This window comes from Saimiri boliviensis, chromosome 7 (genome assembly GCF_048565385.1).
Source record: "Saimiri boliviensis isolate mSaiBol1 chromosome 7, mSaiBol1.pri, whole genome shotgun sequence".
NCBI classification, from domain to species: domain Eukaryota; kingdom Metazoa; phylum Chordata; class Mammalia; order Primates; family Cebidae; genus Saimiri; species Saimiri boliviensis.
In genome coordinates, this window is record NC_133455.1 from 94189202 (window position 1) to 94209614 (window position 20413).

A 20413-nucleotide genomic window follows, 5' to 3' on the forward strand; every position below is an offset into this window, starting at 1 on the left:
CTATACACCAATAACAGACAAACAGAGAGCCAAATCATGAGCCAACTCCCATTTACAGTTGCTACAAAGAGAATAAAATACCTAGGAATACAATTAACAAAGGAGGTAAAAGATCTCTTCAAGGAGAACTACAACCACTGATCAAGGAAATAAGAGAGGAAACAGATGGAAAAACGTTCCATGCTCATGGTTAGGAAGAATCAATATCGTGAAAATGGCCATACTGCCCAAAGTAATTTATAGATTCAATGCTATCCCCATCAAGCTACCACTGACCTTCTTCACAGAACTGGAAAAAACCACTTTAAACTTCATATAGAATCAAAAGAGAGCCCACATAGCCAAGACAATCCTAAGTAAAAAGAACAAAGGTGGAGGCATCATGCTACTTGACTTCAAACTATACTACAAGGTTACAGTAATCAAAACAGCATGGTACTGTTATCAAAACAGACATATAGACCAATGGAACAGAACAGAGGTCTCAGAAGCAATGCTAAACATCTATAACCATCTGATCTTTGACAAACAGGACAAAAACAAGCAATGGGGAAAGGATTCCCTGTTTAATAAATGGTGTCAGAGAAACTGGCTAGCCATATGCAGGAAGCTGAAACTGGACCCATTTCTTACACCTTATACAAACATTAACTCCAGATGGATTAAAGATTTAAACATAAGAAATAAGACCATAAAACCCTAGAAGAAAACCTAGGCAAAACCATTCAGGACACAGGCACAGGCAAGAACCTCATGACTAAAACACCAAAAGCAAGGCAACAAAAGCCAAAATAGACAAACGAGACCAAATTAAACTTAAGAGCTTCTGCACAGCAAAAGAAACAATTATTAGAGTAGACTGGCGACCAATAGAATGGGAAAACATTTTTGCAATCTACCCATTTGACAAAGGGATAATATCCAGAATCTACAAAGAACTAAAGCAGATTTACAGGAATAAAACAAACAAACCCATTCAAAAGTGGGCAAAGGATATGGACAGACACTCTACAACAGAAGACACACATGGGGCTAACAAACACATGCAAAAATGCCCATCATCTTTGGTCATTAGAGAAATGCAAATCAAAACCACATTGAGATACCATCTCATGCCAGTTAGAATGGTGATCATTTAAAAATCTGGAGACAACAGATGCTGGAGAGGATGCGGAGAAATAGGAACACTTTTACACTGTTGGTGGGATTGTAAACTAGTTCAACGATTGTGGAAGACAGTGTGGTGATTCCTCAAGGATCTAGAAATAGAAATTCCATTTGACCCAGCAATCCCATTACTGGGTATATACCCAAAGGATTATAAATTGTTCTATCATAAAGACCCGTGCACACATATGTTCATTGTGGTGCTGTTTACAATAGCAAAGATCTGGAACCAACCTAAATACCCATCAATGATATACTGGACAAAAAAATGTGGCACATATACACCATGGAATACTATGCAGCCATGAAAAACGATGAGTTTGTGTCCTTTGTAGAGACATGGATGAACCTAGAAATAATCATTTTCAGCAAACTGACACAAGAACGGAAAACCAAACACTGAATGTTTACACTCATAGATGGGTGATGAACAATGAGAACACTTGGGCACAGGGAAGGGAACAACACTCACAGGGCTAGGAGGAAGGAGGAGGGGAGTGGAGGGGAGGGGAGAACAGTGGGAAGGGCAGGAGGAAAGGGAGGGATAACACCGTGAGAAATGCCTGATGTAGGCAACGCTGGGGAGAGGGGATGGATACAGCAAACCGCCATGGCATGTGTGTACCTATGCAACAATCCTGCAGGATGCGGGACGTGCACATGTACCCCAGAGCTCAATTACAATAAAAATAAATAAATAAATAAATAAATGCATACTAGTAATTTTTTTGAGATGCTTTGCTCATGAAACATTCCATTCAAATGATTCATGTTCAGAAGCCCAGTCTGGACAAACAGTAAAATCAGTTTTTCTGATTGAGGTATATTTGGTAAAGCCTTGAGATTGCTCTTGGAAACCCTCAAGATAACTAGAGTTCATTGGAAAGCCACCAGTTTACTATAATTTCTGTTTATCCACTTCACAGATTAGAAAAAAGTCTTCCTTTCTGAGTTACTTTCTGGAAGCTGTCCAGCTAAGACATGGCCAATTTGTATCCTCATCGTTGAGACAGAGATGAAGGCAAAGTTCAAACGACCTTAGTTCATATTCTTTAGTCTTTCATTTTGCCACTATTCATGAATAAAGCCAGAAAAAAAGCCCATTCAACTAGAACTGTTACCAGTGGAAAGTATCCAAGCTACCTCGAATTGCTGGCGGAGAAGCCATCCACGTTTGCAGCAACCTTCGTTCTTCCTCAGAAGAAAGACTTCCACTGAGGGGCATAAAGCAGGAGAGACCAAGGTAAGTTTCAGAGCAAGAGAGGAAGTTTACTTAAAAAGGCTTTTGAATAGGAAAGAATAAAGTTATGCTTGGAAAAAACCATGTGAAGGTTAAAAAGAGCATTTAACCTCGACCCTAGGGCTTTCTAGGCTCACCTCTTTCCCACGATTCTTCTCCTAGGTAGGCTTCCCGCATGTGCAGTGCCCTCCTTACCCTCGGGAACTGAGCATGTGCGGTGCGTTTAGGAAGTTGGACTTATGCCCATCTGAGGCATTCTTCTTTTTTTTCTGGTGGAGTGTACCCGAGAGGTCATACTTCGCTATCTTGTTTCTTAATGCTCATGCCCAGAAAGTTTCTTCTTCCTGGCATCTGCATTCAGTTAACACTTTACCGTTAATAGCTGTGAAGCATCAGAAGATTGTCTTTCCCTGGCTTTAGAGAGGTAGTGTGATAATTATCAAACCATCACCTGACATTCCTAGTGGGTATGGGAAGAGTGCTCTTCTTTCTGCCTTGCTCATGCCTATCTAACTAGTTGTAACAGAATGGCCCAGTACTTAATGGAAAGGGCATGGAGCTTGGAATTTAGATATGAGATCTTCTGCAGATCTGCCATAGTCTGCAACATATCAGCTGAGTTAATCTGGGATGTTTATATAACTCCTCTGGGTCTCAGTTTCCTGATTATGAAATAGGTTTAATGATGCTTTTGACACAGTGTTGTGAGAATGTGAGAATATCAATATAATTACTGCTGGGCAAGGTGTCAAAGCCCCAGCATCAAGAAGTGGTACACTTGCAGGGGTTGGTAGGAAGAATTTACTGACAACAGTATAGGTCTGTATAGGTCTGAAAAAGGAAACTTTCTTAGAAAGAAAGAACACTGCAAAAGGGTGCAGTGAGTGCCTCAGAGAGACAGAAGTGAGTGTGCCATTGTAGATATTCCTTAGGAGTGTTTATGGACCTTAAGGTGAATGCTAAAGGGTAATTTTGAGCATGTTAGCCACATAGTTCATGATAAATGATTACATTTGTAGATATTTTGGTGCCTTAATATCAACAAGGGTTGCACAATGAATTTTGGCATGGCATTCTAGAGAATTCCTGCATAGGAATTCTAGTTACTTATAATATTTATGTTGAAAAGTGGCCTGGAACCAGTTGCTGAATTTAGATACTAGAGAAGTTTAATTACTTCTAAATTCCCAAGTAAAAAGTTTTGCCTCTGGCTGGCCTGTTTTATGATCACAGGGTGGTCTTTGGTCCCTTCTAAATTCTACAAATAAGGAGTTTTTGTCTCCAGGGGCCTGTTTAATTGTTACCGGGTGACTTGTGCTCTCTTACCATACCTAAGGCAGTACCTGGTACATAAACACTCAATAGATGCCAGTAATGCTAATTTCTAATCTAGTTCTGTTAAATCATGTGAAGCAGTGGATAAATTTTATTCACTACATATTGGCTAGAGAATAAAGATATTCCCAGCTTCAGTTTGGCAGTCTCCAAAACATAAAATAGAAAAGTTGTACTAGGAAGCATATCAAGGAAATGAGATTGAACAGAACGTATTGAAAATGTGTAAAATCTGGAATAAACAGGAGTGCTGTTCATATATAGCTAAAACTATGTAACTGTTCTCTATTTGCATGAAATTTTTATTTTCTGTAATTTTTGGTATATCTATGGAAGAGCAGAGTCACATGTAATGTATTCTAAATGATACTTCTAAGGATGGTGCATTGACATGCTGAGTATGTTGAACTAAAAAAATAGCCTCAGAACCAAGGTCTCTCTGACCTTCTCCTGGCTCCCCATCTCTCACCCTCTGCTTCTCCCAAAGCACAGGAAAAGATTTTCCATGATATTCTTTTATGTTACTAAGAAAAGTCTTCCAGAAGGAATGTGATTGGTGTGAGCACCCTCCATTAAATTTACATTAAGCATAGCTGACTGACTCCTTTTGAAGAGGAAATGAGTTCTCCATACCCAGGCCACCATATCCAGATAGACTTTTTTACCCCTTCTTCTGTAGATCATTACCTGAGAGAAGACACTCTAGAGATTTAGTTTCTGTTTGAAATCAGAAGACCTAGATTTTGTTGTTTCTTCAACTTTCCCTTCCATCATGATTGCAAATTTCCTGAGGCTTCCCCAGTCAGGCAGAACTGTGAGTCAATTAAACTTCTTTCCTTTGTAAATTACCCAATCCCAGGCAATTCTTTATGACAGAGTGAGAATGGAGTAATACAGTAAATTGCCCCAGAGGGAGTGGGCTGCTGGAAAGATACCCCAGGATGTGGAATTGACTTTGGAACTGGGTAACAGGAAGAAGTTGGAACAATTTGGAGGGCTCAGAAGAAGACAAGAAAAATGTAGGAAAGTTTAGAATATCCTAGAGACTTCTTGAATGGTTTGATCAAAATGCTGATAGTGAAAGTGGACAATGAAGTCCAGGCTGAAGTGGGCTCAGATGAAGATGAGGAACTTCTTGGCAACTGGAGCAAAGGTGACTCTTGCTATGCTTAGCAAAGAGACTGATGTCATTGTTTCTCCTGTCCTAGAGATCTGTGGAACTTTGAACTTGAGAGATATGACTTAGGGTATCTGGCAGAAGAAATAGCTAAGTGGCAAAGCATTCAAGAAGAGGCAGAGCTTTATGCTCAGAGTTTGGAAAACATGGAGTCTGACCATGAGATAGAAAGGAAAAACCCATTTTCTGAGAAGAATTTCAAGCTGGCTGGAGAAGTTTGCTTAAGTAATAAAGAGCCAAATGCCAATTGCCAAGATAAAGGGGAAAATGCCTCCAGGGCATGTCAGAGACCTTTGTGGCAGCCCCTCCCATCCAGGCCCAGAGGCCTGAGAAGGAAAAATGATTTCCCGGGCCAAACCCAGTGTCCCCTGCTCTATGCAGCCTTAGGACATGGTATACTGTGTCCCAGCTGCTTCAACTCCAGCCATGGGTAAAAGGGACCAAGGAACATGTTGGGCCATTGCTTCAGAGAGTGCAAGCCCCAAGCCTTGGTGGCTTACACATGGTGTTGGGTCTGTGGGTGCACAGAAACAAAAAAATAAGGTTCGGGAATCTCCACTCAGATTTCAGAAGATGTATGGAAATGCCTGGATGTTCAGGGGCTGAACCCTCATGAAGACCCTCTGCTAGGGCAGTGCAGAAGGGAAATGTGGGGTGGGAGCCCCCACACAGAGTTTCCACTGGACACTGCCTAGTGAAGCTGTGAGAAGACCACTGTCCTCTAGACACCAAAATGGTAGATCCACCAACAGCTTGCACCATGTGCCTGGAAAAGCTACAGACACTCAATGCGAGCCTGTGAAAGCAACTAGGAGGGAGAATGTACTCTGCAAAGCCACAGGGGCAGAGCTGCCTAAGGCAGTGGGAGCCCACCTTTTGCATCACAGTAAATTGGATGCTTGACATAGGAGATCATTTTGGAACTTTAAGATTTAATGATGGCACAGCTGGATTTCAGACTTGCATGGGACCTGTAGCCCCTTTGTTTGGCTAATTTCTCCCATTAGGAATGGGAACATTTACTCAATGCCAGTACTTCCATTGTATCTAGAAAGTAACTTGCCTTGACCCAGATAAGACTTTGGGTTAATGCTGGAATGAGTTAAGACTGGGGTGCTGTTGGAAAGACATTATTGTGTTTTGAAATGTGAGGACATGAGATTTGGGAGGGTCCATGGGTGAAATGATACGGTTTGGCTGTGACCCTACCCAAAATCTCACGTTGAATAGTAATTTGAATTATAATCCCCATGTGTTGGGGAAGGGACCTCATGGGAGGTGACTGGATCATGGGAGTGGTTCCTCCATGCTGCTCTCATGATAATAAGTGAGTTCTCATGTGATTCGGTGGTTCTATAAGGGACTTTCCGCCTTTGCTCTGCACTGCTCTTTCCTGCCACCATGTGAAGAAGGATGTGTTTGCTTCCCCTTCTGCCATGATTATAAATTTCCTGAGGCTTCCCCAGCCTGTGGAACTGTGAGTCAATTAAATCTCTTTCCTTTATAAATTATTGAGTCTCAGGCAATTCTTTATAGCAGCATGAGAAGGGACTAACACAGGGATCAAGGAACTACATTGATAAACAGTTCTCTTTTTTATTCTTTCCTTCCTCCTTCCTTCCTTCTCTCCTGATATCTCTGCTTTTCTTTATATTTCCCTTGATTCTTTATTTTCTATAACCTGAATTATTTTGTGTATTTAGCCTTCAAATAGTCATTCTGATCCTTAGCTGTATACTGATTTTTATAATTCTAAATACGTAGAAAAAAATTAAATTCATTGTTGTCATTCTTCCTAAGGAAGTCAAAGTAAATTAGGTTGCCTGCCAGAATATGGATAGCTTATTTTGCATCTGGGGCCTAGATCTAAACAATAGTGCCTGGGAGAGCTGGGGATGGTAATATGATCTAGTGTTCAAGCAACTAGACCTGTGAATAAGAATAATTTCCCTGAATAAGAAATGTGGGTAGGGCAAGGTATCAATCAGAGTTCTAGCAGAGAAACAGAATGAGTAGGAGTTATTACCTATCTATCACAAGGAAGTCATTTTGGAGACTAGCTGGGTAAATTTGAAATTCATAGGTCAGGCCATCAAGAAGAGCAGGTTGGAAATTCTCAGGCAGGATTTCTACAGGTAGAATTTCTGTTTTGTCAGAGAAACCTCACTTTTGTTCTTCAGGCCTCTCATCTGATTAGGTGAGGCACTCTTAGAACACTGAGGATAATTTCCTTTACTTAAAGTAATTGATGGGAGATGCTAATTACAAACTACAAAATACCTTCACAGCAACACCTAGTTTGCTTAGTGTCTGAATAACAGGGGACCACAGCTTAGCCACGTTGGCACATAAAACTAACTGTCGTAGGCAGGCACTCCAAAACATGCCTAATACATTGACTAGGAAAGAAGATGGAAGCGCCCTATAAGAAAAAATGTTGAGCTTGTTTTTGAACACAGAGTTTTCAGTGCCCCTTATCTTCGACATATTGTCTTCGTGCTTTTGTACAAAGAGTTTGTTCTAGATGATTTCTAGATTATTTCTTTCAGTTATAAAATAATTGCTGTTATTATCATGTGCAGAAACAATAGAGATGATTAACAAAAAGCAATTGTCATTGCAAAGAGAATGACCTTGCAGATTTCAAACTTTCGCTTATTTATCACCTCTTCGCAAAAGGAAGGTAACAGAACAAATTAATTATGGCTAAGAAATAAGGCATTCAGTTAGTCACTTACTCAGCACACCATAGGCCATATACTATGTTAGATGCTACAGATATGGATATGGAGAAACATGACTATAATCTAATGACTACAGGCAAATCGATCATTTCAGTACATGTTATGTTTTGTGAGAGAAATGTGCACAGCACTGAGGAGTGGCATGTGAATCAGGCCAGGGGTTCAGGGAAGACTTTCTTGGAGACAGATATTTTGAGCTAAACATGAAGTCAGGATTTAGATAGGCAGAGGAAATGGTCACAGGGAGGGCAGCTGCTGGGAACAGAGAAATTTTGAGAAAAATCTCTGCTGTAGGCTGGTAAGGACAGAAAAATCACAGACTGTAATGGGCTATTTAACTTTTTAAAAAGTGCTGTAGGTTTGCAGGGAAAGAAATTAGCGTGTTTTTGGACAGTGAGACAAGTTACGTATCTTGATCAGAACCTTGAGAGAAGAGAAAGAATTCCTAGGTGCACTATGGTGATGAGGGTAGCTGGGACAGGCATGACTGGAAGGGCATTTTAGGCAGAAAGTAGAAGACAGTAGAGTTAGGGGAGAGTAAGAGAGTGGATTACTCATTTACCTTTGGGTATGTTGTATCTCTCCAAACACTCTCACGGTAGAGAGAAATAGCCTTATTAGACAGATACTGGGTCAAATTTCAATATGTATTACATGACTGTCATTTTATGGTAATCATGTTATACACAAAAATTCTAAAGTGATAGATAATTCTTTCCCTAGATTTATTGGTTCAGTTTTAAACGAAGTTGTATTAAAATTCTTTTGTCCATTTTCTTTTGTTTTCCCTCCACTTAGTTCTTTCATCTTTCAGTTTTCTGATTATATTAATGTCCACTTGGATATCAACCCTGTCCAATTTACTTAGCATACATAGCATAAAATTTCCAAATTGTGACTTGACTCCCATAATTCTCATTTATTCTTGTCATTTTAAATGCTGATTGAAAGCAGAAAATTTATATGCTGCTACATTAATGCATTTTGAAAGCTGACTTTGAAAATGTCACTCGTTTATTTATACAAACCTTAAATCATCCCAGGGCTATTTGAATAAGAAGAATTTATCTGCTCAGGACATATTGCCATGTTGTTTTCATTTATGGAGCTGTGAACCATCATCAACCAGCACATCCTCAGAACATTGAGATAAAGCAGATGGTAAACTTTGTGGAGTTGTGCTTGTTTGTTTGTGATTCTTTGTGCATCTGTATGTGTGTGTGTGCATGTGTTTTCTGTGGATTTGTCCAGTGAAGCAATATAGAGTCCCAGACAAATATTAGTACATGGTTTTCTCCTTATTTTGTGCTAAGTACTTTTTGTCCTGTGTATGAAATAAGCTATGTGAATGTCCTTTGTATAACTAGTGCACCATATTATGGTGAAACACTACTTCTTTGCATTATGCAGAAAAAATACTTCAGGCTGTGCACTTCTGATTGCAAGAGAAATGTGCTCCAGCTTGAATGTGTCCCCTCCAAAATTTAGGTGTTCAAACTTAATGACCAAATGACGAATACAACACTATTAAGGGATGTGGCCCTTAAGAGGTAATTAGTTCATAAGGGCTCATCCCTTGTGAACGGGATTCGGTACCCCTATAAAAGGACTTGACGGAAGGATTTTGTCTTTTTTTAATCCTTTCACCTTATGCCAGAGAGGGCACAACATTCTTCTCCTCTGAGGAAAACAGTGTTCAAGGTGCCGTCTTGGAGAAGACCAGACTCTTACCAGATAATGAACCTGCCAGCATCTTGATCTTGGATTTCGCAACCTCTGGAACTGTGAGAAATAACTTTATGTTCTTCACAAATTACCCAGACTGTGATATTTTGTTATGGCAGAACAGTCTAGGACAAAATTTATTTGTCCAAATTTAGTATTAAAAAGTTTTAATATAACTCCTCTCTTAACTTTAATATCTTCCTTCCTTCCTTCCTTCCTCTCCTCTTGCTTCCTTCTTTTTTTGCTTCTTTCTCTTGTCATTATTTCAGTGATTTCATTTCTCCTTTGCCTGCTCTGTCTTTTTAATAACTGCTGCATACAAGGCTATACTCTTGACACTGTGAAATTATAAAGATAAAATAAATACTACAAATAATTAAGTACGTTTGAGTATTATTATGGACCAGGCACTCTTTCATATGTTTTACATGTATTAATTTATATAATCTTTACAACAATTGTATGAAGCAAATACTGCTATCACCATTTTACAGATGAGAAAACTAGGTCTTAATGAAGTCCAGTAATTGCCCCAGGCCCTACAGGAGTTAAAAAGCAAAGATTTAAACCCATATTCTTAATCACATCCTCATTGTTTCATCTAACTAAAATCTAGCAGAAAAAATGACAGCCACAAAAATACATAAAAAATAAAGTAGGTACCATGAGCGACATTCACACAAAGTACTACAGAAGCTCGGAGGAGGGAAGAAGATGTGAGCATGTTAGCCATTGTCAGGGGCCTTGATGGATGGGGAGGATTTTGAGAGAGAATGGTAAAAGGGACATTCCAGCAAGAGGGGATGATTTATCTCTGGAATAGGGCCATTGAGAACACAAAGGGGAGCAGTCAGAAAAAAGCCTGGAAGGGTGAGTTAGAGCCATGTTGTGTGAAGCTTTAAATACTAGCAGAAAAGTTGGCATTTAACATGTTAGGCAGGAGGAAAACAGCTAAAGGTTTTAAGCAGGAGAGTGACAGTAATTTGTATAAAATCCTTTATTAAGATTCTGTAGGATGGATTAGCAAGAATGAGTTCAAATTTTGGGAGATTGAATTGAAGTTTGGTAAGAGAGACTAAAGGCTTGAATTCAAGTATTGGCTTTGGGCATGATCAGGGGAATAAGAGTCCCTATAAATGCATACAGAACTTAGTAACCTTGTGGAGGAAGAGTGAAGTTTCCATGGTTTCTAAGGAAGCAGTACAGTTCTGGGAGAATGAGGGTACTGTTCACTTACACAGGAAGGCAGGTTTAAGCGGGGCAGACTGGAGTTGCATTCATGTTTTGACCTATCAGTGTCCAAGACAATGTTCCACCATTAATAAGAAATAAATGTATAAAGTCAAGGGCAAGAACTTTTAAGGATCCAGCAGTGCTCAGCCAGATTGTTTTGTCTATCTCTTTCTCTCTCCCCTTGTGGTGTTCTTTCACATTTGGTCTCCTGCTATTTGGAAAGTTTTCCAACGCCTGGATGGACTGGCTGCTCACCATTTATCTCCTTCTGATTTCTCTCCATTGTCACAACCAAATTCCTGAAATTATATCTCTTAGTTGTTTACATCTGCTGATCTTTAACAAAAAATAAAAGCAAAATCATAGCTAAACCAAACCAAAACAGAACAAATAGGCATGCAGCCTAGAGAAGAGAAACTGAAAACAAGAGAAACCAGGAAGCCATGCAGACATCAACCTAATAGAAACCAAGCAGAAACTGCCACAGAAACAACGCTGACTACATTTGTCTCCATGGATTTTATCTCAGGTTCTGCCAATGAAAACCTGAGAGTAGGTCTTTTACAATTACCTACATGGTTTGTGGTCAACAGATTAAATTGGATTAAACAAACAAACAAACAACTCTTGAGTAAGGGACAACAGAAAGCTTTGGTTTTCCGGACTAGGTAAGTAGAAGTTCCTTCATGGTGTGAAGAGAGGTCACAGCTAAGCTACTCAGAGTAGAAACATGGAGGCATTGTTTTGAAAGTTATATTGGCCAGGTGCAGTGGCTAATGCTTGTAATGCCAGCACTTTGGGAAGCCAAGGAAAGGAGACAGAGACCATCCTGGCTAACATGGTGAAACTCCGTCTCTACTAAAAATACAAAAAAATTGCCAGATGTGGTGGCATATGCCTCTAGTCCCAGCGGGAGGCTGAGACAGGAGTATCACTTGTACTTGGGAGGCAAAGGCTGCAGTGAGGAGAGATTGTACCACTGCACTCCAGCCTAGGAAATAGAGCAAGATTCCCTCTCAAAAAAAAAAAAAAAAAAAAAAAAAAAGGAAAGAAGTTATATTAAAGAATCCAAGTTTAGGATGCTTAGAAATAAGTTTATTATATCATATTCCTTCAATCTTATTAGCTGTCAGCTAATGGTATTAACAGAAAGAAAAGTTTCTACTTTTAATTCTTTCCATCTATAAGAATTTGAATAAAATAACTTCCTGGCAAGTCTTTTGTTGAAAATCATAGCTAGTGAACAGACTTAAAATCAAGTTATTTTCTTTAATTAATGGGATTTATTTTGATATCTGTTTTGAGACATCATCAAGCTTTCTTTGCTTTTTTTTTTCTCCAGATGTGCTATAATTATGAACTAAGTGTTTGCCTTTTAGATTTCTTTGTGGTGTCTTGCCAATTGCCTGTTGATCTGCTTCTGTCTTGCACAATCATCTCTACACATTATTCTTCTGATCTTATTCTGTGTGCCTCTCTTGGAAGTGTATCTACAAGTCATATTATCAATAGGTCCAAACTTCCAAATTGTCTCCTGGCACCCTCTTTATTTTTAGCTGTGGACTTCTAAAGGATAGGACTCTTGTCTTTAACCATATCACCATTCTCCCCTTCATAATAACTCTGCTTTAGAAACTCAGAGCAATTATATGCTGCTGAGGTGGCTTCCATGACCTCCTTTCTTCTCTAGTTGAGTTAGGAACTCTCATTACACCTTATAACCCTTTCTCTCATTGAGTACAGAGGCTGTGCCATTCTCTCTCTGTCTCTCTCTCTCTCTGTCTCTCTCTCTTTTTCTCTTTCCCTCTCAATATTTAAAGATTTGCATTTTCAGCACACAATGGATTCCTCAGTTAAGACCTGTGGATTGAAAAAAACAAAGGAACTATTTATTTGTATCTGTTAAAAAAATATGTATACCTACAAAATGGACTTAGATATAGCTATTGATATAGTTACAAATTAGGTTCATTTTTAGCCTTTTCCAAAATCCCCTTTCTGATGCATCTTCCTATACATTGGTCCACCTCCATTGGCACTAGTGCCTTGATGCCACCTTTGGGCATTGCTTAAGGCTCAAAAAGCATTAATATCTCCTCTTCCCATCATTATTTCTATTCTTCTATTCCTGTGATAATAGCTAGTTGTCAGCAAAAGAGAAGACTGTCTTTTAATTCTCATAAAATAACAAAGAACTAAGAATGTAATAATTGAGCTTTCTCAAATCTATTTGAATTTCAAAAGCAAGTGTTAATCCTGAAGAATCAATCCTTAGTGATAAGATTTAGAGCATCACCTGAAAAATATCTCATATCCTGCTTGTCTGTCTGTAAAACTCAGTCTGCACAACACTGGGACGTGGATACATTGGGACAGGGTAGTTATTTGTGGGGGTTGTGCATTAGGAGAATTAGGATATTCTTCCCATAGCTGTGATCTCTAGCTCCCCAGACACTGTGGGTTAGAGCTAAACTTATGTTAAGTGCTTACTGCAATCCCTGCAATGACTGGCTCATGGAAAGGGAGCCTGGTTTCTTTCCAGACTTGTTTATTGCCACTTTCCTCTGCACACCCTACACTCCAGTATGGTTGGCTTTTACTTAGTTTTATATGTATAGCGAAACTGTTTCTGGACTCAGAACATACTACTCTATCATTCAGGAAGGACATCTTTCTCTTCTTCACCTGGTTAACTTCTACATATTCTACTCATCTCTCTGGTACTATATACTTTATATCACTTCAGGATATATATCCAAAGGAAATGAAATCAGTATGTTGAAGAAATATCTTTATGCCCTCATTTATTGCAGCATTATTCACAATAGCACTATTCATGATAGTCACAATGTGGAGCCAACCTAAGTGTTCATCAGTGTATGAATGGATGAAGGAAATGTGATATATAGGCATAATGGAATACTATTCAATCATAAGAAAGAATGAAATCTTGTCATTTGTGACAACATGGATGAGTTTGAAGGGCATTATGAAAAGTGAAATAAGCCAGACACAGAAAGATAAATACCACATTATCTCACTCATATGATGGAATCTAAAAAAGTTCATAGAAGTGTAGTGTAGACTGCTGGTTATCAGAGGTTGAAGTGGTTAGGAGGGAGGAAAAATGGGGAGATATTAGTCAAAGGATACACAGGCTGATCTCAGAGATATTGTGGGATCAGTTCCAGACCACTGCAATTAAATGAATATTGCAATAATGTGAGTGATATGAATTTTTGGCTTCCCACTGCATATAAAAGTAAAGTTTATACCATACTGTAGCTTATTAAGTGTGCAATTGCATTATGTCTAAAAAAAGTACATACATAAAATAAAAAATATTTTATTGGGTAGGCATGCTGGGTCATGCCTATAATCCCAGCATGCTGACAGACGGAACAGAAAGAATTGCTTAAGGCCTGGAGTTTGATGTTACAGTGAGCTAAGATTGTGCCACTGCACTACAGCCTAGTGACAGAGCAAGACTCTATTTACACACACACACACACACACACACACACACACACACACAAACTCTCAAAACTTTATTGCTAAAAAATGTTAATGAGCATCTGAGCCATCAATGAGTCACAATATTTTGGCAGTAAAGGGTCTTGCCTTGATGTTGATGGCTGCTGACTGATCAGGGTGAAGGCTGCAGAAGTTTAGGGTGGTTTTTGCAATTTCTTAAAACAAGACAGGGATGAAATTTGCCACATCTCTGTAGCATGTGATGTTGCTTAATAGCATTTTAACCACAGTAGGACTTTTTTCAAAATTGGAATAAATCCTCTCAAACCTTGCTGCTGCTTTAGTAGCTAAGCTTATGCAAACTCTAAATTCATTTTTGTCATTTAAACAATGTTCACAAAATCTTCATTAGGAGTTAGATACCGTCTCAAAAATTCACGTTCTTTGCTCATCTATAAAGCAATTTTTCATTCATTACAATTTATCCCAACATTGTGGCAATTCAGTCACATCTTCAGGCTCCACTTTTAATTCTAGTTTTTTCCACTTTTAATTCTCTGCAACTTGAAAGTTACAGAGACAGTGTCTTTCCTTAAATCTCATGAATGTATGCTAATGTCAAACTTTTCTTCCTCATCTCTTTCAGCCTTCAGATAATTTAAGAGAGTTAGAACTCTTCTCTGGGTTGAGCTTTGGCTTCAGGAAATACTATGGCTAATTTGACCTTGGATCCAGACTACTGAAACTTTCTCCATTCAGCAATAAAGCTGTTTTGCTTTTTTATGATTTGTGTGTTCATTGGAACAGCAATTTTAATTTCCTTTAAGAATTTTCCCTTTACATCCATAATTGGGCTGTTTGGCTCAAGAGGCCAGCTTTTGGCCTATCTTAGCTTCCAACATGCTTTCCTCACACAGCTTACTCATTTCTAGCCTTCTGAATTAAAGCGACAGATATATCATTTCTCAGCCTTTTGGCTAAGATCAAGTGGAAAGTGAGAGATGTGCAGCTCTTCTTTTCACTTGAACACTTAGAGACCATTGCAGAGTTAATTAGACTAATTTCAATATTGTCTTGTCTCAGAATAGGAAGGCCAAAGGAGACGGCGGGAGATAGAACAGCTAGTGGGTGGAGCAGTTAGAAACACACATTTATCGATTAAATTTGCTGTCTTAAATGGGTGTGGTTCTTGGTGCCGAGAAATCATTACAATGGTACATTGAAGAATGCTAATCATCACAACAGATATATAATAAAGTTTGAACTATTGCAGGAATTACTAAAATGTGATACAGAGACATGAAGTGAGCATATGCTGTTGGAAAATGGTACTGATAGATTTGTTCAATGCAGGGTTGTCACACATCAATTTGTGAAAACACACAGTATCTGCATAGAACAATAAAGTGAAGCAAAACAGAATGAAGTATGCCTCACTCTACATATACTTAGATAGAATAATAAATTCAGCAAATCTCTTCTATAGCACATTGACTAGAGTTAATGATATATTCTTGAAAAATGTAAAGACAGTGGATGATAAGTGTTTTCGCTACAAAATTATAGCTATATAAGATAATGATTTTGCTACTTAACAAATTTACAGATTTAATTCTTTCATAATTTATATATACTTCAAACATCGTATTGTACATGATAAATACACAATAAAAATTAAAAAGAAATAATGAGCAACTACTGGGCTCGAAGCATTGTACGTTGTGACAAGAGTTACACAAACAAGAAATAAGGTCTTTACACTTTAAACAATGTGACTGATTCTCATTTCTTCAGAGGTTTATAAGCACAGTGTAACCTAAAATGCAGGTGCACGCGTCTGATGGCTCCTCTGAACCTTTCAGTTCTGATAATTCTAAGGAGACTATAAATGTGTGTAGCGGCAGTGGTGGGAGGGACATTAGAAGGATGGGCAGGCAGAGCAATTTCCCCTTCTGTAGAATTTCATAACGAATTGTTTACAGCAATACAACCCCTAGCAATAAACTGACACAAACATCAAAGTGATTATTTCTTTTGCAGGAAAGAAAGCCAAGGACCTTGTAAACATGTGCTTTGAAACACCTCTTACTGTCTAGGTGAGTTTTTATGGAAAGGCTGACTGCCAAGTGGATGAGAAGAACAAAAGGAATGGAATAGTAATTATTACTTTATGTAAGGAATCAAGGCAATTTAGTTCTGCTGCTCCTTTTTGCTTACTTTCATAACAAAGAGCCATCATGCCAGCAATGTGCAGAGAGCCACAACCTGGGTTTAGAATGTTCAAACACACCTCAAATGCCAGTGCACTCAGTTATTTCCAATGTCAGGATTCTTGGTTGTCTCACCCCTACCTAGTTAATTATTTCTGCTGGCTTCTAACACCACTTCCACCACTTTTACCACCACAACTGTACACTGACATGTCCCTAAATAGCTCCCCTGCTAAGGACATCCCCACAAATCTACCAACATAAGATTTGGGTAGGAGTTTCATATAAGAGATATCATAAGCATATTTTATTAGTAGTGTTAAAGTAATGATTTTTTTTTTTTTCACTTGTAGCTGCCCAGTAACTCTGTTTCCCTCACATTAAAGTACTAGTTATCTCTGGTGGAAAGGTTTTTGCCTAAGCCTATATTTTTGGATAACCAGGAATGATGAGAAATCAGGAGATAAAAAGAAGAAAAGAAAAAGAGGATGGGAAGAAAAGAGACAAAGGAGATGAACGTGAAAGAATTAGAAAGTCTTTGAAGAGAAATAAACACGGAGGGTGTTGGATTGACACACACACACACACACACACACACACACACACACACAGTAGGCCAGGTGCAGTAATCTCAGCAATTTTGGAGGCTGAGGTGAGAGGATTGCTTGAGACCAGGCTGGGCAACACTGTGAGACTGCTATAAAAATATAAAAATAAAAAATTAGTTGGGCATGGTGGTGCATGCCTGTAGTCCCAGCTATTCTGGAAGCTGAGGATGGAGGATTGCTTGAGCCCAGGAGACTGAGGCAGCAGTGTGCTATGATCACAACACTTCATCCTATCTCAATAAATAAATAAATAAATAAATAAATAAATAAAAATGAAAACATAAAAATTGCAGAATAAGGCAATACACTAGGGAAGAATAAGAAAGAAGGAGGGAAAGAAGAAGAAAAAGAAGTAGAAGTAGAAGTAGAAGAAGAAGAAGAAAGAAGAAACACAACCTTAAGCTGTGTTTTAATCCGTGACAAAGAGCTATGTGGAAATAGAAAAAAAAAGTTTCTGACCCATTTAACTTTTTTTTTTTTTAAAAAAGAAGGGTTAGGGTTAATGGAAACTTGGATTACTGTGGCATTTAAACATAATTTCTAGAACAGAGTACTAATATCTTATTATTGTCATCTTCTAACTCCCTCTCTGATTCCCTATATTGTGGAGTCTGAAGGAGCTCTGTAACCTTAAGAAGTCTTTCAAAAGCACCGTTAGTAACATAAAAGCCTGTGCAGGAAAATAAATAAAGTTTTAATTTCAGCTTTAGTAGGTTGTTCTTCAGATTTGCCCAGCTAAGTGAGGCAACGGAGTAACAACACCATTTCTATGTGTTTATTTATATCCCTATTCTGTATAGCTCAGCCAAAATGCCACTTCTTTATGAAAATTTTCCCTGATCTTTCCCTTTTAGAGGGAATTTATCCTGCCTTCATAGCATTTAACCATGATTATGATACTCTCTACAATTATTACAGCTGTGGGTTTGTTATATTCTTCTGTAACCATCCACATATGTAAATATTTATATATAACCTGCAATGGTAGAATTTGTAAAAACTCAAAAGTATTAATGAATAAACAAAAGAATTCCTAATTTCTCCAAATGCAAGCCAGAGAGAATTAATTGGCATCTATTTTAAAAACTGCTGTTGTTTATGTAAAATCTAGCTCACTGAAAGTCTTAGTATATTTTTCCATCTTTAGGAGAAGTGTAGATATGTGTGTGTGCATACATGCATGCATGTCTATTTTGAATAGGTTTATTTGATTTGTAAAGAGTGAGTAATTTCAAATTCAGATGGAAATATTTTCATAATGCCAGACTGCTTTCTCAAGGGAGGTATACTTCTGCTTAAAGTGAAAATTTAAAAATGTCTGTATCTCATGGGAAATGGTGCTTCCTTTAAGGTAGTTTACTTTTCTGCTTGCAGATAATATGAGAAAATGATTAAGATCTTAGGCTCTGGAGTAAGACAGAAGTCCAGATCCCCTACTCTTCCACTTTGGATTACCCGATTTTGATAACCTTAGTTTCCTGTTGGCAAAATGGAGGAAATATTCATGATTATTTTATAGGATTGTTCTGAGGACTAAATGAGATGTAAAGTACTAAGCAAAATACATGGAGCAGAGAATACATGGTGTTAATGTTAGATACAGTAACATCTACAGAGCTCTAGGTGCAAATGCCTTCTTTTTGAAAACTTCTTTACACTCTAATGTGCATAGTTACTTCCTTCTTTGTTCAATGTGTCCTTATCCTTTGGCCAAAGCGAATCGGCTAAAAAATGAACTTCATCCTAAGCTAGGTCAATATGTTTCTTCTTTGGGAATGGGAATTTGACACCAAGAGAATAACTTTTTTTCTCATTTTGAATTGCTAGCCCTATAATGTAGACATGGGAGCTATCATGCACATGGATTTTGCACAGTACCTACAGAAAAAGAGAAAGCCAATCTTAAGCAACAGAGAGAAGGCAAAAAATGGCAGGTTATTAGGCCCTGGTTAAAGATAGTGGATTGACATACATATTAACCCCCCTCTTTCCTGAAACACTCAGAAAACACTGTAAAGGAGTTAAAAGAACTCATTATGGAACTTCGACTTCCAGAACAAGATGAGGGAGGTACATTTCTTCTCATTCCTCCCACTAAGTACAGCTAAGTGCCCTTGACATTAAATATAAAACAAATCGAGAAGATTGAAAGGTGGAGAGAAGATAGACTGGCGAAGAATCTCAGGAATCCAGATAAGACACAGTGGTAAATTTCCTGGGTTTTCTTTTTGCCTTATATATGCTCATATTTCTGTGAAAAAGCCCACAACCCAGAAATGTGAATAATAACAGACAAAAAAGAATATTTAAGAAAAGCCTGTTTTTTTTTTCTAGGCAAAAACAATTGTAAATACACTTGAAACAAATTTAAAAAACAGTAGGCAGTATACCAGGAAAGTTTTAGACAACAATTACTCTAGTGTAATCAAATATCATAGAGAAAAGTGAGGCCCCTCCTATACCCCCAGCAACAAAGGCCTGGTGGGAAGCCTAGAATTCCTCCCTTGCCCCGTTGTGATGGTTCCCTCCCTAACTTGATGTGTTTTGGCAGTAGGCCAAGGGGAGCTGACACTTTAATCCCCAATTGGCCATGTCAGCAGGGAACATATGGGGAGCATGGACCTCCATTCCCACCCAGTGATAACAAACTGCTCCTCCTTCTCCCTGACATGGTGCTGTTACTGAAGGCAGAGTGGGAAACTGGGACCTTTACCTCCTTTCAGAGGTGACAAGGCCACCCTATGGTATCAGTGGAGGCTATATAGAAGGAAGTAGTAAGTGCCCCTCACTCTCCATCCAGGATTATGTCAGCAGAGGCTTATTGAGAGCCAGAACTACTACCTGCACTCTGTGGCAACAAGGAGCCCTTCTCCCCCTTCCCCAGGTATAAATCAAGGCTGAGTGGGAACTCAAACTTCCACATTTCTTTTTTTCTTTTTCTTTTTCTTTTCTTTTCTTTCTTTCTTTCTTTTTTTTTTTTTTGAGACAATGTCTCACTCAGTCACCCAGGCTGGAGTGCAGTGGCACAATCCCAGCTCACTGTAACCTCTACCACCCAAACTCAAGTGATCCTCCCACCCAGCTTCCTGAGTATCTGGGCTATAGGTATACACCACTACACTGATTAATTTTTTATTTTTATTTTTTGTAGAGCTGGGATCTCTCTATATTGCCAGGCTGGTCTTGAACTCCTGGGTTCAAGCGATCCATTTGCTTTGGCCTCCCACAGTGCTAGGATTACAGGTATAAGCCACCATGCCTGGCCAAGAACTCCCACATTCTAACTCCACTTGGCAGTAATATGGTATAAGATCTAAAATTAAGGTCCAGTATTAAATGTTGTTGTAACATTTGTTGAAATCAGAAGGGCCTCTTCTGGCTTAACCACATGTTCCCCTCTGCCTGCTCCTGAAATAAGGCCCTCTAGCCCAACATTCTCCACATCAGTTGGAGCAGGTAAAGTTCCTGCTTATCCCTGAGTGGTGGGTTGCAATTCTAGC

At 38.6% G+C, this 20413-nt stretch overlaps 1 long non-coding RNA gene across 1 annotated transcript in view; it reads left to right on the forward strand.

Moving 5' to 3' along the window:
• Positions 1-11095: 11095 nt before the first annotated feature.
• The window catches only part of LOC141585165 (uncharacterized), a 46264-nt gene continuing 36946 nt past the window's right edge, over positions 11096-20413 (forward strand). Inside the window, exons 1-2 of the long non-coding RNA XR_012518532.1 lie at positions 11096-11289; positions 16136-16191. This is a non-coding gene — a long non-coding RNA (uncharacterized LOC141585165). The remainder of the gene's footprint in view (positions 11290-16135; positions 16192-20413) is intronic.